This window comes from Podarcis liolepis (assembly GCF_965112155.1).
Source record: "Podarcis liolepis genome assembly, chromosome: 1".
NCBI classification, from domain to species: Eukaryota; Metazoa; Chordata; class Lepidosauria; order Squamata; family Lacertidae; genus Podarcis; species Podarcis liolepis.
This window is the reverse complement of record NC_139554.1, coordinates 95,665,353-95,690,811: the sequence shown is the minus strand read 5'-3', so window position 1 is coordinate 95,690,811 and position 25,459 is coordinate 95,665,353. Positions and strand designations below refer to the sequence as shown.

General features: G+C 41.5%; 1 protein-coding gene and 1 long non-coding RNA gene across 4 annotated transcripts in view; one reads left to right on the top strand and one right to left on the bottom strand.

Annotated features, from left to right (window-relative positions):
* Positions 1-25,459, bottom strand: part of GPR39 (G protein-coupled receptor 39) — a 128,446-nt gene that overhangs the window by 37,958 nt on the left and 65,029 nt on the right. The window lies entirely within an intron of this gene.
* On the top strand, positions 1,406-4,669 carry LOC310701391. Its single transcript, XR_014523032.1, has 3 exons — positions 1,406-1,509; positions 2,413-2,610; positions 4,474-4,669. It is a non-coding gene; the product is annotated as an uncharacterized lncRNA (long non-coding RNA).

Below are 25,459 nucleotides of genomic sequence, written 5' to 3'. Positions count from 1 at the left end.
GGAGGCTTGTGTGCATTCCCAGCCAGGCAGCCTAGTTACTTAACAGCTATTATTTATTATTTTTATACAGCACCATAACTGCACATGCACCACACAACTTTTTTAACCTCACAATTAGCTTACTTTTATGGAAACAGTGGTGACGTGAATAGAACTCATGAGAAATCAATGGAAACTTAATTTGATAATAATGAGTTGCCTCCTTTCCAAGTTTTTGTTTTGCTTTTTTTGGGGTTATTTACATGCCTACCTTTCTGCCAAGGTGTTTTACAATCTAAAATGCTAAATCTAGAATACTAAAATAAACACACAGAGAGACATAAAAGGCAATATAAATGTTAGAACAGATTAAAAGCACCCAGGGCTCCTCCTCCAACTTGAAGGCGATATGAAGCTGTTAAGGATATATAAAGGCCTCTGCATGCCAAGGTTAAGGCAAAACAGGATTCCAGGCCAAAGAGCTGGAAATTATTCATAATATGTAATTCAGCCTTTGCCAACCAGGTGTCCTCCAGATATTTTGGACTCTACCTCCGTTTAGCCACAGCCCTTACAAACAAACAAACAAACAAACAAACAAATAAAAAATTGGGTTGTCTCAAGTGTATTAAAAGAATCAGTACTGCTACCTCTCTAGGAATTATTTTTTAGAAGACTGTTCTTTCAGTATATATACTCCTATGAATATATGCATCTTTAGAATTGCCAATGCTCTAATACTTTAACACCAGGAAATAAAAGGCAGGTGACAACTCCAGTTAAAAAGCTGAGAGAGTTTTGACGCTTCTGTAAATATTGCAATGAATTTCAAAATAGGCTTTTATTGCAGTTTTTTGGGAGAAAAGGTATAAAATTAATAAGACCAAGATACTAAGAAATTTTTATAGAAAGGCAAGCAAGCTAGGATGTTCTAAGGAAAACTGGCAAGAGGCACTTAACGAGTTTCTACTTTCACAGTGGAACATTCTGCTGCTGCTGCTGCTGCTGCTGCTGCTGCTGCTGCTACTACTAAGTCAGTGCCATAATTTTTTATTTATGGGTTATGCTTTTCCTGCTGGGATCCCATATCCAATGAGCTCTAGCAAAACTTATCTAAATGTTGTTCATGCTTCACTTCCCATTCTCAACTCTTGATGCCTATGTTTTTATTGTGTTTTTTTATTATTAAAAAAACATAATTTGTTATCCTTGACACTTCAAGAAAGCATATACACACGTAATATATAGACTGCACAAGTTAAGTGCGTTGTAAAGACAAGATCACGATTTTCTAGTCTCTGTGGGCTTGCTCCGTGTATTAAAATAAATCCCAAGCACCAGAATTTACTCAGGGGAGAAGGAGAAAGAGAGGGAGGGAGGGAGAGAGGGAGAGGGAGAGAGAGAGAGAGAGAGAGAGAGAGAGAGAGAGAGAGAGGTAGTGTTTGCTTTTGATGCCTGGAGTTTTTACTTGCTTTGCCCCATCTACAAGCCTTAGGAGCCTTTACAAGGGAGCTGCTTCTAGATGAAATGGTAATGCTGGTTCTGACCTTCTGGGTCTAGATATAAAAATGGACTGGGGGTTGCTAAGCACTATTGCCATAAGCTTTGGGACTATTTGGGAATGTACTGAATAATTGGCCTATTGGTAAGCTTTAGATGCACTTGATCTTTTGAAATATTTAAAATGAACTATTAATTGTTGAATGCTCAGTATGTTGCACAGATATTATGGTTTTTATTATGCACTGTGGTTATTGCACTTAGACTTTGCTTGTTTTCTGTGCTTAGAGCAAACATTTATTTGTTTGTGGGAAACGCTGTATGTAGATAAACGGACCATGACTAAACCAACTAAGAGCACATATTAACAGTATCTGCAAAGCCAAATACACCACACAGAAATTCAGGGAGGAAAAGTACTATCTGGACAAAGTTCTCTACACACCTCCAAGTAGGAGTTAATGACAGAATAATACTCTGCAACAGTTCAATGCACAGAATTGATGTTCAGAATACAGAGTGTGCATGGCAGAGATCAGAATTCCAGATAAGACATCTGAAAATGCAGTTTGGAAAGAAGAATTACTTATTAACTCACATGAAATTAGCTGAAGGCCTTTTATCTGATGCAAAATTTAATTGAAATTATATTGGTGCTTAGCAGACACTATGGACAGGAAAAGAGAATTCAGGTGTATAATAATAAGAATATGACAATCCCATTACTGAGAGCTAAGTTTCCACTGCTCTAACTCATGAGTATTACATCTTTTGACAAGCCCATGTTTCTCATGCAGCGATGAGATGCTCTCTCCCATTTCCCCATGGAAACTTTACAAGCATAGATTCCATTGGGATAGAGAGAAACCAAGGGCCAAAGGAAGGCTCATGTTGTTCAATCTCATGTTCTGCCCTGTTTTTGCCTACTTTTAGGAATGTATGGGTGACAGGAACAGCTGGGCAGGGTGAAAAAGTGCCAATGCTGACTGCAGAAAGGGAAAGCTGGAGAGAAAGAGGATTCACATGGATCTTCACCTGTGCACTGCAAAACTAGTCAACATTTTCAAAGTGAATATAGGATATATGTGAAGAACAAACATGCCATGCCATGTCTCCTTAGACAGAATTTATGTAACATCCATTTATTTACACATATGCTGGTTGTGGGAACAATGGGCAGCTGATGGCCCCAAAATACTGTAACTCTAAACCTCTATGCTCCCAATCTATAATTTATAACATTTTTATCATGCTTTTCCTCCTAGAAGCTCAGGGAGCCATACATGTCTCCTTTGTTGTATTATACATTCCAAGAATCCTAAGTAATAGATCAGCAGTAGGTTTCTTGCTTGAATAAGATTTGAACCCAGGTCCTCACCCCAACTCTTAACACTTTCTTTATTGCCCCAGACTGCCTCTGAAAATGGAGGTCTCTTATACTAACCCAAATCAAATTGCAGAACCCCTCTATGAAATCTTGATAATATATTGAGACTATTAAACAGGGCCATATGCATACAGCTCCCTGATAGGGATCGTAACACAGACAGTAGCAGAGTATTTCCTAACCCCAATGGAAGAGAGGCTGGGTTGAACTTAAGGGCAGTGCATAGTCAAGTCACCATGCTGAAACAAACAACCCACCATCTATTCCACAGGTGTGTTGTGTCAAAACAATGCTGTAGGACAGAACTGGGGAAATGGATCTGTCCAGCAGATTGAACATCTCATTCTCCCACCCTTCAGTCAACTTTGACAGGCGAATGGTCCCATCCACCTGTCAATCACCTCATGTCATAATGATGTCAGGTGACTGACATCTGTCAATGTTTAAAGTTGCTTGCCATAACTGCCAATCAGCTGGTTGGCAATCCCTGTGACCTCCTCTGAAAGTATACTTCCAGCCCCAATAAGTTGATTGGTACTGGAAGTGTGCTTACAAAGGGGCTCGCTCTGTTTCAAACCACAGTAGAGGAGGTAAGGGGCAGATTGTTCCAAGTACTTGCTGAATTGGGACCTAGGTAGCCTGGTCATAGAAGCCCAATGCCTGCTCTTTGTTCTGCATCCTCAACAGAAGGCTGAAGAGTTTGACTGAAGGTGCATAGAACAGGAATTTAAAGAAGCACCAGACTCTGGCTAGGGAGGTGGATAAAATGGTCTCTAGGGAGATGAGCAGATACCAAAGCAGAGGTAGAGAAACTAGGAAAAATTCATAATCTGGGATCACAAGGGTCATCTAGTCCAACCCCCTGCAATGCAGGAAACTTTTGCCCAATATAGGGCTCGAACCCACGAACCTGAGAGTAAGAGTCTCATGTTCCACCCACTGAGCTGTCCCAGCTGACGATGGGTGAAAAGAATGCCAAGTGAGAAAGAAGAAGTCATGCTGGGACTTTGGAAGGCAATGCTACTGTTTGTTCTTCTGCAACTTCAAGTGGCTTACCATGATGGAAGGAATTACCAGAGTAGAACACATTTAGCTCTCCACTAAAATTTCAGTCCTGACAGTGCAATACATTCCAGCAGTTTGGAATACCCATTGTCCATCTTAGCATACAGCTTATCAGAGTTCTGCTGTTCTCTTTCAAGGGCACGACTCCAAATGTTATTCACTGATGTGAAACCTGGGGGTGTCAAATCAATGGCTCATCCAGCTTAGTAACACATCTTCGGCACTGATCAGATCAAGTCAGTCATGTTGTTTTATCAGCATGAGTACCTCCATTTTTTATTGTTTACTCTAAGACTGGCAGTCCCTCTTAGGCTGTGTACACATGGTCATTTACTCTGACTCCAGTGTGCGTACACTGCTCACTTTTAAAAATCCATGTACACATGATGTTACCCAGGATCCAGAGTTATCTCGGAGTTTCTGGTGAAATACTGAATTTTGATGGGGGTTTTCCCTAAGCCAACATCAATGTAATTCAGTCCTTATTCAAGTCATACTGAATCCCAGGTGTATACATTTGGGAAACTTTCCTTGTTTTCTAGATTTCTGTTAGTGGAAATGGGGCAGGAAAAGCAACCAGGTGATTCCCTCAGGCAAAGAAATCACTGCCCAGTCTCCATCCACTGATATGCACAAACAGCAGGTCACGTCTATACACATCAACCCATGCTGATGACTACCATGGCAGGCAAATTCAACATGAAAGTCAGCAAGAAAAAAATGACCTTGCTGCATTTTAAGCCGGTAATGCGTGCATAGCCTTAATACACTGGATGTTACACAATGGTTAATTCTCAAAATAAAAAAGTTCCTTCCAGTAGCACCTTAAAGACCAACTAAGTTAGTTCTTGGTATGAGCTTTCGTGTGCATGCACACTTCTTCAGATACACTGGAACAGAAGTTGCCAGATCCTTCTATATAGTGAGAAGGTGGGGAGGGGTATTACTCAGAAGGGTGGTGGGAATGGGAATGGGCCTTCCTTTGGCCCTTGGTTTCTCTCTATTCCAATGGAATCTATGCTTGTAAAGTTTCCATGGGGAAATGGGAGAGAGCATTCCCACCACCCTTCTGAGTAATGCCCCTCCCCACCTTCTCACTATATAGAAGGATCTGGCAACTTCTGTTTCAGTGTATCTGAAGAAGTGTGCATGCACACAAAAGCTCATACCAAGAACTAACTTAGTTGGTCTTTAAGGTGCTACTGGAAGGAACTTTTTTATTTTGACTATGGCAGACCAACACGGCTACCTATCTGTAAATGGTTAATTCTGTGTTTCATGTATGTGGTACACTGGTACCTTGGTTCTCAAATGCCTTGGTACTCAAATGCCTTGGTTCTCAAACGCTGAAAACCCAGAAGTAAGTGTTCTGGTTTTCAAACGTTTTTGGGAAGCCAAACATCCAATGCGGCTGTCAGCTATTGTTTCTGGGGCACCTGCACCAATCAGAAGCTGCGCCTTGGTTTTCAAACATTTCAGAAGTCAAACAAACTTCCAGAACGGATAGATCTTGGCGGTTTTGTTTTTGCTACTTATTTTGAATTTTTGTTTTTGAGGCCTTTTCAGTTAATTTGTTTTTGTGACTGTCTGGAACCCAGTTCAGCTACTGACTGATTGACTGATTGTGTGCCTGCGGAAATGGATAAAAGCCCCACATCCAAACAATGACTATCATCAGTGCAGGCAAGAAAAAAAATGTTTTTAATTCTTATCATCTACAATAATGTCTTATTTATTTTATAGTACAGTACATTGATAACTGCTTTCATTTTATGGATCAATGGTCTCAATAGATAGTAAAATTAATGTTAAATTGCTGTTTTAGGTGTTGTTTTTAAAAGTCTGGAACGGATTAATCCGTTTTGCATTATTTTCTATGGGAAAGCGCACCTTAGTTTTGGAACACTTTGGTTTTGGAACAGACTTGCGGAATGGATTAAGTTTGAGAACCAAGGTACCACTGTACCACCCTTTCAGATATTGAAATATTACTATTTATTATTAATAAAAATATTATTTATTAGTGTTATAGCAATGTCAAAATGCATATTGCTTTGTGAAGCTCAAGGTCTTTGTCCTTCTGTAACCAAGCCTAAGTACATGTGATTAAAATTAAAGCTGGGAAAAACAGGGGGAGAATACGCTATTGTTTTAGTCAGAACAGGGCTACAGCATGGGGATTAATGGTTAGTGCCACAGGCTTTAACAGATTGAACAGATAGGCTCCCAGTCATGCTGCATATGGTTGCACAGAAGCCTGTCTGCAGGGTGAGGCAATTGACCGGGGGGGGGGGGAATAACATCACTCAAGCCAAGTGCTATAGCAGATACATTCAGAAATATGAAGATACCAAAAAACCAAAATTGTATCTAGGGCATTGGTTTGAGTTCAGCATGGAATTTTTAGCAAATGAATTTGGCAGTGCAGCCCTAGGCAAGTTTACTCAGACGTAAACCCTACTGTACTCAGTAGGACTCACTCCCAGGCAAGCTGGTAGTCTGAATCACACACACACACATTTCAAAACAACTCAAGGGTATTCCATAAGTTGCTTGTGGGGATATGTCAAAGTAAGGCTTTGGTGCCTTGATGGATTTCTGGAACAGAAGCGGGTAACAGTTTGCCTTTGACAAAGTCAAGAGGAGATCCTGCAAGAGTTTTTTCTGTAATCATTTATACCACAGATCAATAGAAGCTCTTTTGTAAATCAACATCCCACTTGACATTCTATTACAAGTAGTGCTATCACCTGTCAGTAGATGGTGGCAGGAAGTCACACTCCCTCCATTCAAGGGAGCTTGGCTTACACTTATAATTGGAGTAAGTGTGCCTCTGAAAAATTGGATAGTGTGTTCATATTGGTTAATGTAGCCTTCTCCCAACCTAGCGGCCCTCAAGATGGTTTGGCTTCCATCATCCCCGATTGCTGACCATGCTATCTAGGGCTCCAACTTAAAATATTGGGAGCTCCAGATTGGCGAAGGCTGAGTTAATGCAACACTTCAAAGCAAATTTACTAATTCTTACCTCTGTAAAAGGGATGTGGGTAGCACTGTGGGTTAAACCACAGAGCCCAGGGCTTGCCGATCAGAAGGTCGGCAGTTTGAATCCCTGCGACGGGGTGAGCTCCCGTTGCTCGGTCCCTGCTCCTGCCAACCTAGCAGTTCAAAAGCACGTCAAAGTGCAAGTAGATAAATAGGTACCACTCCAGCAGGAAGGTAAATGACGTTTCCGTGCGCTGCTCTGGTTCGCCAGAAGTGGCTTAGTCATGCTGGCCACATGACCCGGAAGCTGTACGCCGGCTCCCTCAGCCTATAAAGCAAGATGAGCGCCACAACCCCAGAGTCGTCCACGACTGGGCCTAATGGTCAGGGGTCCCTTTATCTTTACCACTGTAAAAAACAGGGCTGCTAATTCATTTGATTCTACTTGAATTTCCACTGAGATTCTTCAAGTATTAACTTAAAGACCAGAAGATTCTAGGAGTTTCTAAAGGAAAAAGATCAAGGAACCATAAAGCATATGAAGTTTTTGCTGGCTGAAGTCTATTGACTAAGGAGGGTTGGCAGGGTCATAGGGGCAAGTTCATTTCAACTCTGTGAAACATCAGTTTTGTTTTGTTTGTCACTAGACTGGTTTGCAATCCATCTCATTGAATAATTCATGGTGTGGATCTTCATGTGGGTATTGTACTGTCGGAATTTCTAACATACTCCACTAATCTATAAATACCAACTATAAATGTTCTGAGCTGGTAACTTTTATGGCTGCGAGGATATTTCTCTCCCTCTCCGCCACTCTTCGTTGGAGGGATACACTGTAGATTTTTTACTGCCTCTCTTTTACTAACACCAAATGCTACAAACATTAGTGTTATTAACATATACATTAGCTTGAGCTGATTTCTTCCTCCAGCTGCTGTTCCACGTTCCGATGAGAGGCTGCAGCAGTGAATCAGATAACACTAATGACTGAGTTAATGAAGTTCCTGCAGTGGAATGTGCCGCTTGGAAAGGGGTATTGAAAGCATATCCAATACCCTTGAAAACTCAAAATGGTCTTCTTCATTTACTTCCTTTGCTTTCTGGCTTGCACCTCTTCTGGACCAGGACTCACAATAAGCAAATGGCTTTGAGGACGGGGAGAAGAGCAGCAACTCTCCATTCTAAAAATGCACAAGTGAAAAGAGAATTCGAGTTAATTAGGAAACCGATTCCAAGTGGACACCAGCCAATTCCAGTCCGCCCTGGATCGAGCTGCCAAACCTTTGCTTGCCTTTCATCAAAACTTCCTGCTCCTGTTTTCTTGTTTTGCTTTAAAAAAATTAGCTCACTTTTAGTAACCTTCTTAATAGATCCTCTCTTCTTTATTACACATAGCCCAGATCCTATTTCTGCATTTTAATTAAAAACAAGAGCTTCATAACTCAGACAGAATTTGTTTTAACTGCTCGCAGGGGGAGGTGGGGCAGGAAGAAAAGAAAACTAAGCCGAGTGAATGAACGGATAGGAATTACAGGGATTGCCACTGCCTCCCCAAAGCAAGGGGGTTACAACAAATCCAAGCCACCTTGCTAAGCCATCCCCATCACACATTCCATCAGCTCCAGCTGCCTAAAGCTCTGTTTCATCCCAGCAAGCCCTATCAGTCATAGAAACTAAATGCCTGGTACTCAGAGGCAATGTGCCTCCTTACCTTTAGGATGAAGTGAGCTCTCATTAACACATGCATCCCTGTACTTTTCTGTGCACAGGTGCAAGGTGAGGGCATAGCCTGCTGCAAGCTGGACCCCCACCTCAAATTTGCTCACAGCCCTTGGGTGCCCGTTAACACCCCACCTTCTCAAAGGAAGGGACACCTTTTCTTGGGGGAGAGATGGCAGTGCCTTAGGCCCAAATCAGTTCTTGATGGAGCTCCTTAACAACAAATGACATTCAGGAGTTCCTACTGGGAATTCTGCAACTTGACGCCCCAAATCCTGAACAGGAAGAGATAGCTCTCCATGCATCTGTGGGAGAGGTCTTGTCCGCTGCCCCCTTCCATTCCCAGAGATCATTTTTGTTTGCAACTGGAGAGGAAAAAGGAGGAGGGGGAGGAGAATCAGAGGGCAGCATCAGGCAGGCCAGCTGCTTGGGGCTTTCACCTAGAATAATCGAAAAGTCCCATGCAATTCTAATGGGAGCAGCATTGTAACCATCCATCCCTATTTAGGATAAACACAGGAGAATGCTGTTGCCTTGTTTTAATGCTTCCTAGAAGTGTTCCTAGAAGTGTTTGACTGACCAGCCATAAAGGCACAGTGCTGAACTAGTAGGCGATTTGGGCTCCAAGCCCTAAACAGCAAAGCTCCAAATCATTTCTCTTTCCTGATATTAGTACTGCTTCTGGAATAATATTTCTTGGCAAGCCATGGTATGAAATGTTCTGAATGGCTCTTCTCTCCCTGTAGACTTTTTTAAAGTTTGCAGTGACTAAAAGGGAAAAATAAATTCCCACTGTAATGATGCAAACATGTGTTCTCTTTGCAAAGCATAATTAACAAAAGATTCGCTACCACAAGATGTGGTCCTTAGCTTTGAGACACACACACACACACTATTAAGACATATTCAAAAATAAAAGGTCTATTGACAGCTATTGTTCAACTGGGAGTTCAATGTTCAGAAGCTGTATGATCTGGAGACCAGATGATGATGATCATCGTTATTTCTAAAGGGATTTTGTATTTATAAACACAGCGGGACATTATACAAACAAAGAGGTTTCACAATAGTAACATAACAGAGATAGCAGCAGCTATACATTACTACCTCTCCCACCAGCCCTTCTCTCTTAGCTCTCACACAAAAGAAAAAGCAGGGAAGGCAGACAACTATCAAGGAGGTTCTGATGCCAAGTAGCTCAAGAATTTCTCATCTTGAAAACCGTAACTGTCTTTGTAACTGTGTTGGAACATAACCTTGATCAATATAGTGTGAAAATAAAATGAAACTCTGCAATGGTTCATAATATGTGTCCAGGCTGTCCAGTCCTATTATTGTCCATAAATGATGGGTTAATTTTCCAGCTACTGCTATAGTCCAAACTTTGCAGTACTACAGAGACAAGTCCAAATCTTTCAGGTTCTTCCAAAGATGAGCTATTGATAAACGTGCTGCCTTTATTACAAAAGACAACACTTCATTGGATTTAGTGTCCAAGTTTGGACCTTCAAAGACAGTTAAACCCAACTGCAGAGTTAATGCAATATAGTCTTTCAAAATTGTAGTTATTTCTTGGGATACGTTTGTCCGGAATAATTCCACCATTGGGCATAGACAAAGGTGGATAGAGTTCCCTCTGAACCACAGCTTCTCTGACAATCAGGGGTAGACCTCTAGGAAGATGGGGGAGAGCTGCACTGGTGTCCAGAACCAGTGGCCAGTATCACCTTCATCCCCTGCTTCCAAAGGCATCTGGCCTGTTGTTGTTGTAACAAAACAAGATAGACCTTGCTGTCTACCACCAAGGATCTTCTTTATGCCATAATCCAGAAATCAAACCCTGAATTTCCACAATCCTACCTGTCCCATTAATTAAAAAATGAGGGGGGGTGTGTGAGAAGAGCCCTACTTGAGGATATTAAAGATCTATCTAGGCCAGGGGTCTGCAACCTTTAAGACAAAAAGAGCCACTTGGACCCGTTTCCGAAGAAAAAAAAACTGGGAGCCGCAAAACCATTGCGACATTTAAAGCAAATATATATCCGGAGCCGCGATCTGACAGCGGGCGGGAAGGTGACGTCAGGACGGTGCGTGAATAACGCACGCACTGCCCCCATGCGACGTCACAGCCAGTACAGCGCCCGCCACAGTGGGGAGTGTCAGGGCGCACAATGCGCCTCCTCCCCTTGCTAGTATCCGCCCCGGAGCCGCGGCAAAGGTGTAAAAGAGCCACATGTGGCTCCGGAGCCGCGGGTTGCAGACCCCTGATCTAGGCCAACATCCTACTCTCTACAGTGGTCAACCAGGTGCCTATTGGAAGCCCAGAAGCTGAGCATGAGGATAAACAGACTGTTGCTTCCCAGAGAGTTGTTCCTTGTGGTCTTCAGCAACTGGTATTCAGAGGCATACTGCCTCTGATCCTGGAGGTTGTCCATAGCCAACATGATTAGGAGCCATGGATAGTTCTGCCCTCCATGAATTTGCCTAATGCCCTTTTAAAGACACCCGACTTGGTGCCCAGGATCCTTTGCACTGTGGGAATATAATATATTTCTCTTTCTAGATTCCTCTCCACACAGAGAGATTATCCCCCACCCCTTATTCATTTTAACTGTCTCCTCAAGCAATAGTTTCCAGAAATCCTGCAAAGAATGGCAAAGCAATCATGCCTACTCTCTTTCAGTCTTGTTGGATTGTCCAGGAGCTCTCATTGGGAGGGAAGTGGGTTCAATGCCCATGCCAAGTTCATGCTAACCAAGACAACCAATCCATCACTACCTATGAACTTGTTTGCCTACATCCTTAAGCATCCCTTATGAAGAACATGTGTTCTGGCACCACCTGGCAGACAATGAACTATGCACGGCACCAGGGCTGATCCTTCCACCAACTAGACCTTCAGAACCTCCATAGGTCCCCAAACTCCTGACCATGGTCTTCAAGGCAACCCCCCTCACACACCTTTTTCATTATAAGAATCACTTTGTACAGGTGATTTAAGAGCTTTCTTGCCTTTAATACAGTGTACAGTGTTCGCTGAATAAAGAGTCACTACTGCATATGTTTGAAATTGTGTAGGCATATGAGAAACCAAGAAGAACACCTCTGAAATCAAGCACGTAGCAGTTTAAGGAGAAAATAGGAAAGAAGCAAAACATCACAGGAATAAACCACAGTAGTACAGTATACAGTGAATATGGCAACAAGAAAGTCACTGAAAAGCTCTCTTAAGAGAAAAACCTCAGTTTTTCAGCAGCAATCATGTTATAATAAAGTCCACCCCACCCCCCCGCTCCCCAGTATATCACTCTTCCAGCAGCGAAGTCACTGATTTTCACAGCTATTGCAAAGGAAGGGAAAAAAGGTATATAGTCCTTTTGGCAGTAGCAATCTACAGTATGCACCAGAAGCCACCAGAGTGACTTTATCGAATTACCTACTCTATGGGTTACTGTGGGGAACAGGGGAAGTAGAAGACAACACACTGATGCATTTATTTTTTCAGAATGATGGAAGCAGCTACAAAAGTAAAAAGGAGATCTCATAGAATTGTAGAGTTGGAGGAACCACAAGGGAGATCTATGCATTTAAATTTCAGAATACGTTTTACTTGCAGCTTTCTGTGTTTTCCATGATAAGATGATAAAGATATTTAAAGCGGCAAAGGTCAGCTGCTTATATAATATCAGAAAACGGGATTTTTATTAATTTTAGCTGAATTAAGTGCACACACATTTATTACCATTTTCATCATGGTTATTGAACTTGTGCGCTTTCCAATTATGATGCAGTTCAATGCTATGGCTACTGAACTAGTCACTGAAAGCAAAAATTCCCAGTTTTTCACTTGGCAGCATTTGTACATTCAGACTGGCCTAACCTGATACTTCAGCTTTGTATTTACGAGGAAATCTTGAAAGCTACCCTGAGATTTAAAATGTCTCATAATAATTGTAGAACCGCACAAGGCAACACACACACTTGCATGTGAAATGGTATTATCCTTCACTAGCGGGACTCCCCATTGTAAACCAGTACCGTACTTTTCTGTCTGTAAGACGCCCCCATGTATAAGACGCCCCCTATTTGGAGGGACTAAAATTTAAGGAAATGGGGGGGGGGGGAGAGAGATGGCTCAAAGTTGTTGAACTTTTTTTTGGGAAGGGATTGCACAAAATCACTCACCCGCCAGACTGACAATCGCTGGCACCCGCCAATCGACTGCCCACTTCCCACAGTGACAGCCAATCACCAACAGACTCTTCCCCAGCTGAAAATCACAAACCCGCCTGAGAAAAGCTGTCCACTGACGCATCCCAGAACAGCAGCCGCCAATCACGGCAGCAGCAACCACTCCATAGCAGTCCTTGCTGCAGAAACCGATCACCAACCCAATTAGAGCAGCAGCAGCAGCCAATACAAAGAAGCCCTTCTAGCAGCCAACAATCACCCTCCAAATCGTCGCTGAAAAGTTCCTGCTTGCAGCTGCAGCCAATCACCTGTCCACCCCATTCACCATCCATGTATATGACGAGGCATCTTGTATTATTCACTGAAAAGTATGGTAATATGTTTGGGACATTGTAATCATTTCATACATTCCTTTTGGAATCTTAATCCTAACTATGTTTATGTGGAAGGAAATACCACACAACCTCTGCCACTTCTTAGAGGAAATTAGGGCTGGATCTAGACACGTCAAAGAAGCAATTACTATATTTACTGTGTATAACACGCCCCCGTGTATAACACAACACCTATTTTTTTTGGACTCCAAATAAAGAAATCCCCCCATATGCACTATCCGTGTATAAGATGACCCCCAATTTTAAACTTGAAAAAATAGGGGAAAAATACGGTCTTATACAAGGAAAAATACAGTAAGTTAAACGTGTTGTAAACTCAAGCAGGGAAATCCGGTAGGGAAAGATGGGACTCTACAGCACCATCTGGTGTCAGAGTGTTATAACTGCATATACAACACATATTAAAATGCTTTTTCTTTACCAAACTTGCTGAGTTAGGGTTGCCATATCTTGAAGACCAAAAAACAAAAAGGATGCGGATGAGGGGAGTCTTGGCAAGTTAGGGAGTCTAACAGAGCCAAAGCAGCTAGCTCATTCCATGCTCATGTATGCAGCTTGCAAAGCAGTCCAGAAAACACACACAGAGACTCCTTCCCCACCACCACCGTAACACCGTTTTTTGCTAAGGAAAATATTCCCCACAGATGCAATTTTTACATTTTAAGCAGAGGAATGGGGACAGAGAGTTGGAGGATCCTCTTGGTTTGATGGTGATGGGGGAAAGCCCTGGCCTGATGACCTCCCCCCCCCCCCGCCGCCTTTCTTTTTTGCAAGGATTCTGAACAAGCGAGGAATGGGGTTCTTTCCTGTGCCTCCCCCTTCCCCTGTCTCTCCAGTGGCTCTCCAGTGGCTGGCAAATGTGAGCTTCAGGCTGCACTCCCTGCAGAAAGAGCTCTGTGAATCAGAACCACCGCCCCCCTACTCATCCTCCTTGCAAGGAAGCATGGGAAAAGAGAAAAGACAGGTCCCTTTAACTCTTGCAGTGCTGCATCCAAACAACGCTCCTTACTAAAAAGTGATTCCTCCAAGACTTCAGACTTAAGCACCACTTATTAAAAACACGCACATACACCCCTTGGTCCTTTGTCAAAGAATATAAATCACATCACACTTCCGTACCAAAATCCAGTATTGGTTTCTTTAAACAAACCAACACACTTTGAGCAGTTTGAAATGTTACATATCACCCTGTGAGACATACAGGTAATCAATGGTGCTTATTGGTAACAAGGAAAAATACTAAAAAATTCCTTCCAGTAGCACCTTAAAGACCAACTAAGTTAGTTCTTGGTATGAGCTTTCGTGTGCATGCACACGATATATACAAGATCTCTATACAAGATCTCAAAGTAGCTGTTTTACTACAAAGGAATTTCAGAAATAGACTGGAAAGAGAAGCTGCTGAATTACAACTCATTACCAAACTTAAAACCATGAAAAGACCTGGGCTTAACAAAGACATTGGATTCTTATCTCACTATACATAACTAAACCATTTCTCACCTTCCCACCCCTTGCCTTTTCCTGTAAGACCTATTACAGTCGTTAAGAGTCGTCAACAGGCTCTCCCAGCTATCTGCCTATCTCCCATTCCCACCATCCTTCTGAGTAACACCCCTCCCCACCTTCTCACTATATAGAAGGATCTGGCAACTTCTATTTCAGTGTATCTGAAGAAGTGTGCATGCACACGAAAGCTCATACCAAGAACTAACTTAGTTGGTCTTTAAGGTGCTACTGGAAGGAATTTTTTATTTTGACTATGGCAGACCAACACGGCTACCTATCTACTAAGGAAAAATACTGTTTGGAAGAAAGGGGGGAGCAGACATGTTTCAAATAAGACATTTTATTATGAAAAGCAGACAGTTTGAATTAATGTTGGTACAGCGCAATACGAAACAATCGTTGATATTCAACAAAGTTTTATTCAGAGTAGAAATTAATGAACATGGCTAATTTCAACAGATACACTCTGAGTAAAACTTTGTTGAATGTCACCCTGTCTACTAGAACCAATAGGTTTGTATCTCTCATTCATCTTCAGTTTACAGTACTTTTTAGATTAATCTAAAATGTGTTGCAAATACTAATGTTTCTTTATGTAGCTGTCTGTCTGGGCTTAACTTCTCGGTGTTGTTCCTGTTCGCTCATTACCATGTAATGAACGATCAGATGAATTAGCTATTTCCTTTCTCAGTTCATGCTAGAATAAAATGCTTATACGCTAACACCTCTCCTCTTCTAGAATTTACACCATTTGATAAGAAAGCTTGCATTAAACATTTAAGCTGGTCCCATACAATTTAAGCTGGTTCTGTACAATTTAGCCTGCACTAACAAATTATAGTAAAACAATTATATTCAGCTTCTGCGTCAATAAGGTTAGAAATGAAGTTCTAACCATTTGAAGGCAGCATTACCATGTTCCTATAGCTCAGTATTACTAAATTCATGTAGCTATCTCAGAAATAGATAGAGTGGAGAGCAGGGTCTGATAATGCTGGGCTTGGGCTTCAAGACCTCACCCCCTTCATCAAAGCATAGGCTGGTTTTTTACCCTCATCCCTGAAAGTAGCATGGGCTGTTTTCGAAGGCTGTACAAAACAGCATTACCAATTTTATAGAATTCCACTCTGCTTCTTTTTCAGCCTCTCAAATCCTCCCGCAAACCCACCATCCATTTTCTGAAATGAAACACAAACTACAAAGCTGAAATAGTTCAGTATTTCTCAGGAAGACATCGCACAGGAATTCTAATGCTGGATTCTCTGACAAGCCCAATTTGCTATCATTATGGAATCAAGCTTCAAAGGAAACACTGAAGCTTGTGGGGTCAGTTTCAAATCCACACACTGAAATAAAGGAAAGCATGTTCACGTCTATTTCAATTGTCAAGTGGCAGTTAGGCTCTGCCTTATTGCTTGAGGTTCATGGCACAATCAAGCTCCAAACCAGATGAGAGACTCACCTTTCAATATCAGCATCATACAATGGAATCCATGAATGCCCATATTTAATTCCTCAAGGACCCGTAAAACCACACAGCCTCTGCCACTTTTTGGAGGAATTATGCCATTCCCCTTCCCACATCCAACTCTTGATAAACTTCTGAGATTTCCTGCTGCCAGTCTTTCAAAGGTTGTTCCTCCCTCTACTTGCTTGCTTGACTTATTGTCCTTTTCATTTTAATTAGGATTTTTGAAATGAATAGGAAGGCAAACAGTATTAACAAGGGAATTGGGAGAAAAATATACACTAAAAGTAAGTTAACATAAACTTTGATCTTTGCTTATTCTAATTATACTTTTCACAGTGTCATGATGATACAGCATAGAGTTGAAGAGATACTGTCTCCAATATCATGTCTCTCTGAAGTTAAGAATTCCACAAAATTACATATTTTTTCTGGTGTAATTCAGGGTCTTTGCTCCTTCATCTATATACTTAATAAAATTAGCTAAATCAATAAAAGGGGCGAGCAAAATAATCAAGGGGATGAACGAACTCCTCTTTGAAGAAAGGCTGCATCATTTGGGACTTTTTAGCTCAAAGAAAAGGTGAAATAGAGGTGACATGATAGAAGTTTATAAATTTACGCATAACGTGGAGAAAGCAAATAGAGAAAAGGTTTTATCCCTCTCTTATATTAATATATCTCATGGACATCCCAATGAAGCTGACTGTTAGAAGTTTCAGGACAAATAAAAGCAAGGAGAACATAGATAAACTATGGATAAACTCACTTCCACAAGAGGCAGTGATGGCCTTGGATGGTTTTATAAGAGGTTTAGAAAAATTAATGGCGGACATGGCTATCAATGCCTATGGGCCATGTTAGTTGTGTTCTACCTGTTGGAGGCAGTATGCTTCTGTTGGAGGCAGTATGCTTCTGAATGCCAATTATGGGAATCACAGCTGTGTTATGTCCTCTTACATTCAGGTCCTGCTTGCAAGCTTCCCACAGGCATCTAGTTGGCTGCTGTGAGAACAAGGATGCTGAGCCAGATGGGCTGTTGGCCTCATCCAGCAGGATCTTCTTATATCAAACCAAACTTGATAAAACATGTCCATTTTGACTTATTAAAATGAAATTTTAGGATGAGCTTTTCTGACATAGCCAGAAGTTATGCTTCACCATAGGTTTTTTTCCAAATACTTCCAAAAATGTGCGATGGTCAGTCTTGTTGCCATCGGCAGATAACCAATTAATTCTTTATTTACGCAGTCTTCATTTCACATCTTTTTCTGATGTCTGACCCATAAGTATATCTCTTTATTTTTTATTGTTTTTGTTGTTGTTATGCTTTATTGTTGTTAGCCGCCCTGAGCCCGGCTTCGGCTGGGCAGGGCGGGATATAAATAAAATTTATGATGATGATGATGATGATGATGATGATGATGTGTGGTGCTTCACAGTTGCACAGCCAGGCTCTGTCTGTTCCTACCGATTCACTCCATCAAACTTCAAGAATAGAGATGAAATAAGACTGCCCACCATGTAGCAATATTAGGAATAAAAATGGCTAGCAGGACCAACCAGGGAACCAGTGAAGGCAAGGGTGTGGTGCTCCCCCCACATTAATGAACCTCCACCCCAGCCAAGTAGGGGTTCCTTAAAAAAGAAAAGAAAAAGCCACATTTCAAATCCAGTGTCATATAAAAGAATAGAGATGCCATTAGAAAAAGAAGAGGCTTCTGCTCACAATGAACAACATGCTTCTGGAGCTGTGCAGTCTCCTGCAAAGGAATAAGTCGAGGTGTTGCAGAGAATGACAAACTATGTGGGTAGTTTGCCCATCCTCTTTTCATACTTTCAGCTGCATGTTCAAATGAGGAACTCAACATGCAAGCACACAATTCATGCACAATTCACAAGGAATATGAAAAGCATGAACAATTCAAACTTCAACCATTACTTCTTTTCTGCAGCCTTTGAAGCTCATCATGGCTGACCATGGAACTGAAAACCTGCCACTTGGAAAATCCAGCTCAGTTGGCCTTGTTGAAATGGTGCATGAAAACGGCAGTGGTGTTCAGGCTGTTCAAATGACACTGTGGCGGCCTGGGCACTTAGTTTCAGTGTACAGCATAGATACAAAGGGATTATAAGCTCATATCCATTCTAGTGACAGACAACTACTGCACAGGTGCATTGTGGTGGAATTTTCAATGACTGCTATGAGAATATATGATCCTGGTCTTGATCGCAAAATATTAAAACTTGGCCTTTTATTTAGGAAATAAAGTAACAGTTTCAAGCTAGAAAACTGATGAAGTTTCATGCAAATATGCAACCAAAACTTGTAAACAAAGCATAAGACTTCATTCAGTTTTCTCCACCTACAATACCTTCAGAGTCCATTTCTGTATTTATAGTTTAACCAAATTGGTGTAATAAACTCTGCCCCTTGGATACAACCAGAAACCTCTTTCAATTTAAAATGGAATAACAGGTGCAAATGAACAAAGAAATTGGTTCACAGAGCATACAAAATGAGTGCTGCACAGAATTCTGGGTTATAGCAAGTTTATGGGATATATAAATTAAGCCAAACAATTTCCTTCAGACCTCTTGCTCTGGGAAGGCCAAAGCCATTTCTGTGCATTTTTTGAATTTCACAGAGCAAACTGCATTCTCATTCTCCATTAAGTTCCAACTGTTCCAGAGAGCATAAAAGATGAAGAATGAAAGAACGGTAGCTTCTTACTACTTATGGTTTTTACTTAGCAGTCTGTTTCCACCTGCTCAAAATGTATGCCTTTTCTTCTACTCACTGTATCAGTAACAGATGCCAATCTTATTCAATTAGCCTCACAGGATTCCTTTTATAAGCCAATGTCCTCAGAAATATAAAACAGAGCATTTCTGTAGCGGTCAACTACTTTTCCCATTGAAAGTGTCAATCACACTGTAGAAGGGAGGGATCTCATGTCTAGATACTCAAAGAAAAAGAGAAAAACAATTTATAGGTAAAGCAATTGCTTTCTCGGTTGCTTCAGGTGCCTCCCTCTATGGGAAATGGCAAGCAGTCATGATTAGCTTCTTGTCACTTAGAAGTGGGCCTGCATTAGCCATCACATCCATTAGATGTAACTCCTAGACTTTGATTCCAGTGCCTCCTTGAATATTTCATACCACCTCCAAAATGGCCACCCTAGCTCCACTAACTGGATGTGAAATCCTCGAAACCACAGGTCCTTAAGCACTGAAAAGACAACAGACCACTTGCCAATATTATGTCACACTAGTCTGCCGTTCTCATCAAATCCTCATAAGAAGGAAGCCTCGTTGAAATCAATGGGACTTACTTCTGTGTAGAAAGGTGTGCAGTTTGCTTATTATTTTTTGTACTTATAGCCCACCCTTCACCAAATGGTGCCACAGTGGATTACAAAAGTCTGCCAGTTAAAACAAATACAATACATTAAAGTAATAAAAATAATGCTACGGAACAGCCCACAGCAAAATAACACAACAGCATCACAGAACCACAGCGCCCAGCAATGCAGGAAGAGGAATGTCTTCTGCACAGCCTAAGGCCTTTGTGGTAAAGAGGGCAGTCTTGACCAATCATCAAAAAGCGCACAGTGATGATGCAAGACACACCTCAAAGGGTCCCTTGAAATAACCCAATATTCACTTTTTTTGTTTTTAAAAATGTCAAATTATAATGTAATACTTCACAAATTAATCCAACAGAGCTAATGATCATCACCTGAGGCTTTTCTTTGTGTGCCCCCTCCGTGAGACGTCCAGAAGGTAGCAACACTGCCTTTTCTGCAGTGGTTCTCCATTTGAGGAATGTTCTCCCCAGAAAGCCTCACCTGGTGCCTTCATCAGATATATTTTGACACCCGGCAAAAACATTCACCTTCATCTATGGCTTTTTAAACTCCGGGGCAGGGGTGGGGTATTGTTTTGTTTGTTATCATGTTATATATGTTATATATTTTTGTGTTTTTATAGTGTAAACTACTCTGTGACTTTTGGATGAATTTAATCTTTGGATAAATTAAAATAGCAATACTAATACTAAGGCACCAGCTGTAATAGTTCAAGAGCTGAGAGAAAATGTGGTGGATGTATGTTACAGAGAGAGCGCTTGTTTTTGCAAGTGATTACCAGAGAAAATTATGACTTTCCACAAGGTATTCAATGGAACCACAACAGTTAGCTACTGACAAAGGAAAGCCATTGGACTCTAAAGCAAGGTTTCCCAAAAGAGAATGTGCCAGATTATCAGAGACAAATGGACTTCATTTAAAAAACGCTTTGCTAAGGTGAGAAAAGTCAGTGTGAGAAAGGTTCTCCTCTCCTTGCACGGGAAATAAGCTTGCTGCCCTGGTTTAAGGCACCAAGGACAATGCAACCAGCAAGAAGCCCAATTATTTTCCCTTTTATTGCCCATTTGCTTCACAGCAGAGTTAAAAGCTGGATGACATTTGCCCTTCTGCACTGCACAATCTTTTAACAGAACCTCCAGGCATCCCGTCAGCTTCCTTCTCTTCCAAACCCTCCACCTTTATATTCTTGAAGCAGCGATGCAGGGCCTAAGTCTGAGATACTGATCAAGACACTGGGATAATGTGCAGTTAAGTTTTGGCCGTCTACTCTTTCAGATATCACTAGCTTAGCAGCTCCTCAGTAGCAAAGAAAAAGAAAAAGAAACATTCCACTGCATGTTCTCAGCATCAGAAACTCCAACAAAAGCAGAGTGACTGATCTCTAATGCCTGAGTTCAAGAAGCCAACTTTGCATGCTGGGATATACCGGATGTACTGTGCTTGGTTTGACTGTGGCAAGCTCTGCTAGCAAGCTCTGAGGTGCCAAGACAACAAAGTGATATTTGTGATGGCTCATCATAGATGACAGAGCCACACACTGGCAGAGAAGATTCCATGGCTCCATTAACCCATTCCACAGCCATAAAACCTTTGCTTTCCTGTGAAGTGCAGAAAGGATTTTAGCAAGTTTTACAGGAAGGAGAACATCTGTTTCTTCTAGCCAGTCTGCTTTGCAAGTCTTTTCCAGCCAGTGTGGATGTGGGGAACTTTTGACTCTCCAGATGCTGCTATACTACAATTTCTATCCACCCCAGCAAACATGGCAAGTGGGCAGGGATGATGGGAGTTGTAGAGCAGGGGTGGCCAACTCCCAAGAGACCACGATCTACTCACAGAGTTAAAAACTGGCAGCGATCTACCCCCTTTTGGGGGGTTCAGGTCAAAGTTGTTGAGTTTTTTTAGGGAGAAAGAAAACCCTGCTTTTTAGGAGTGCAGGGGAAAGTTGTTGAGCTTTTTTAGGGGAGTCAAAGTTGATGAGCTTCTTTGGGGGGACCTAGTGATCTACTGGTGATATACCACAGATGTCCAGTGATATACTGGTACATCACGATCTACCTGTTGTAGAGGATCATCTAGGTGGTCAAAGTCTCTCTACACTTGTAGGTACAGCTTGAAACTAGTGCTGAGGAAACCCAAGTCTTAATCTCTCCTCTGCTATGATGTTCACTGGGTAAGCCTAACTTACTTCACAGGGTTGTTGTAGGGATAAAAGGGAGTGGAGCACATTGGTCATTTGGCTGGGAATGATGGGAACTAAAGTCCAACAACATGGGGGGGACGACAGGTTCCCCACATGTTCCTTGGACAAGAGGAATAATATAAATGCAATGAAGAAATGAATAACATAGTTCACGCAACACAGTTCAGTTGGCAGGCTAAATCTATGCATGTTTATTCAGAAGCCAGCCCTTTTGTTCATTAAGACCTAGTCAAAGATAAGTGTGTGTAGCGTTCATTATTATTTCCAATCTGTACCCCTTGATACTGCAGCAGGCCATTTATATCTATATAAAAGTAGATCTAGAAAATTAAACATAAACTAAAACATTGTGGAATGCAAAATCAATTATTTTAGGCCTGCGGGAACACAGAAGTAATTGCTGAATATAACGGCAGCAAAATATGCAAGCTTCTAAGGCATTCGTCTTCATATCTGAAGACTCATCTAATCTGCCTCAACAGGATTAGTTCCAAGGCACTTAGCTTGCAACATTTATACTGTCGTCCAGCTCTCTTAAATTCAGTGGAAGTTTTGTCACTGGCTTTAATGTGAGCAGGATTGCACTCTTGATCATATTCTTCAATCCATCACAGTAATACATAAAGCTTTTCAAACTTTTGTGTTGAGGGGCCTCATGATCAGTGTTTTGGCTGTTCAGAAGTCAGCAGTCGTTCAACCTTACTCATTCAAGTGCAAAAGTCACCTTTAAATTAGATACGTTGTTGGAACACGCCATTCAAAAGACTTCAGATATGAGGCAGACAAAATAATCACAGCCAAGTATTAGGCAGTGGTTTGCAGAGAGACAAGACAGAGCACATGAGCCAAGCCAGAGAGCAGAAAGTTCTAGTGTTTTCCTCTTGTCTGTAGTTCTGTGTTTCCCTCAGTCCAGTTTCAAGGTTGAGTGACAATGGTCAGTAATGTCTTCCATTTTGGCCTGCAAACTGCAGTTGGGCAGAAATTTAGCAGCATCAGGAGAGTTGCGTGGGGCATGGACCCGAAGGAAAACGGAAGGGTCTGGCATGAGGTCTTAACATTGGATGCAAAGCAATACTGTAGGCCAGAGATGGGGAACCTGTGACCCTCCAAATGTTTTGGCTCTCACTCCCATCAGCGTCAGCCAGCATTGCCAACAGTTAGGGATGATGGGAGCTACAGTTCAACATAGTTTTCCAATCCCCACCCTATCGATATATTGGGTATTGCCATAATTTTAGCCTCACTGTAAAGTCTCTTCTTCCCCCACCAATTGCATGCTGCATGCAGCTGTCTGCAAAGAAATCCCAACATGCAAGCCAACAATAGTCTGCGTGGGCTCCATACAATCCGCACACCTGTGCAACCAGTTGTTCCCATCATGGAAGATCATGCGACTGGGTTTCTTTACAGACAACTGAGCAAAACACACAGTTGTTGGAGGAGGAAGAAACAACACGAAAGCTGTGGCCCCACTCTAGATTAAACAAGGTAATGCCCTACATACAAGTAATGCAAAAATAGGAGTCCTAGTCTCCCGGGATTGATGTGAAGCTTTGTTTATGGGTCATCACATAATGATAAAGATATTCCTCCATCTAAATTGAGTACATTGCATATAAATGAACCCACAACATTGTTCTGACTAGTACACAGCAGACTGCCTTCCCCCTTCTAAACTTTTTCCATCAAGCAATTAAAGCTATTTGTAAGTGAGCAAAGTTAATTTAGAAATTATAAAATTAAGGCTAATGGACTCAATTATCACCAACACACAGGTCAGTGCCTGTGGCAATTTTTGTCCCCTTGCTTTATTTGAAAGTTTAGCATAATAATGAACTCCATCACACATTGCTATTAGCATTGTAAATCCTGAGATTATTTTTCCTGCCCCTTTGTGAACCCCTTTGAATTGTCATAGGAGGAGTCAGTTTTTTCCATTATGACTGCTCATGTTTGTTGCAGAAGGGTTGTAGTACAAACTAAGGAATAGAGGAACGAGCATCTGTAAAATCAGGATTGTCAGAATATCTATAGCAGGGCTGGGGAGTCCGTAGCCCTCTGAATGTTTTTGGATTATAGCTGCCATCACTCCTGACCACTGGCATTGCTGGCTGAAGGCAATGGGAGTTGGAAGCCCCAAAACATCTGGAGACCCACAAGTTCCCTGCCCTAGATCTGCAGGAATGCTGGCAAATATCATTTGATTGACCCATCCCAAGCCTTGTAGGGTTCAAGTTTTATGGAAACAGAAAACAGACAAGCAGCTTGGAAGCTTAAGCACTAACCTTGAAGCACTAACAGAGGCCTTTTTAAATACCCTTAGTGGAAGAAACAGAGGAATGCTAAATATACACGAAAACAGATCAATTTTATATCCTGGCAGAGAGCTGCTTCAAGGAATTAGTTCATTCTGCTTGTGCTCCAAAAACTAAGAATCTAGAACTAAATACATGCAAGCAGCATAGGGACAGAAGTACACACGATATAAGGCGCATGAAGCATAACAGGGCCATTACTCAATTAACAGTCTACATTGTTCTATGCATCTTGTGTCAGAAAGAGAAGTGGCTCTATGGACATCATCTCTGACCGGTGCAAAAGATGGCTGTACCCCGTTGGAGAGCAGTGTTTCACTACATCCCAGAGGCCCATAACTGCATGTACAATTCACAATTAACACAGGGGGTTTTCCATGTTCACGGATACATTGTTTATTTGCAGTGGGGGGGGGCACCTTTAAAAACACTCCAAGGTGTTTACTGTAATAACCAATTATTCTGACTTGCTGAGGCTTAAGAGACTATTCAGTTATACAACCTTAATATTTAATTAAAATAGTGCTACAATATTTACACTGGTTCACACAACATAAGGCCTAAACAGAGGAGAAATTGTGAAGTCACCAGTTCTTAAGGTACTACTACTACTACTACTACTACTACTACTACTACTAATAACAATAATAATAATACACAACCACACACAAAGAGTAAAGCACCATTAAGAAACAGTACAAATAGGCAGCAAAGTGGCTAATTCAACAGCTGAAAAGTTCTGATGGCATAGAAACATCTTCAAGAGATGACTAAAAATCAAAAGGAGTGCGGCTGCTATATTTTTGCTGAAAGAGAGCTAGTGTGGTATATTGGTTAAGAGTGTTGGAGTATGACCTGAGAGACCCGGGTTCAAATCTTCGCTTAGCCAAGAAGCTCACTGAGTCGCTTTCGCTTAGGCCAGTCACTTTCCCTCAGCCTAACCTACATCACAGGGCTGTTGTAAGGATAAAACAGGAGCAGATAACCATGTACACCACCTTGAGCTCCTTGGAGAAAAAGGTAGTTTAGAAATATAATTAAAAGAAATAGTATAAACTGCTCTTGTGCTGGAAAATCAATGAATTTTAATGGAAGTTTTTAATGTCTGATATTTTATTGTATTTTAAATATTTTTTTGGATGCCACCCAGAGTGGCTGGGGAAACCCTGCCAGATGAGTGGGGTATTATTATTATATGACCTACAAATTCATATGTCATGCATATATTCGATACAGTTTTACTGTGTTTAGGAGAAATTATAATATATTTTGAACTGCTAGGTGGGCAGGAGATGGGACCGAGCAATGGGAGCTCACCCTGTTGCAGGGAGTCGAACCGCCAACCTTCTGATTGGCAAGCCCAAGATGCTCAGTT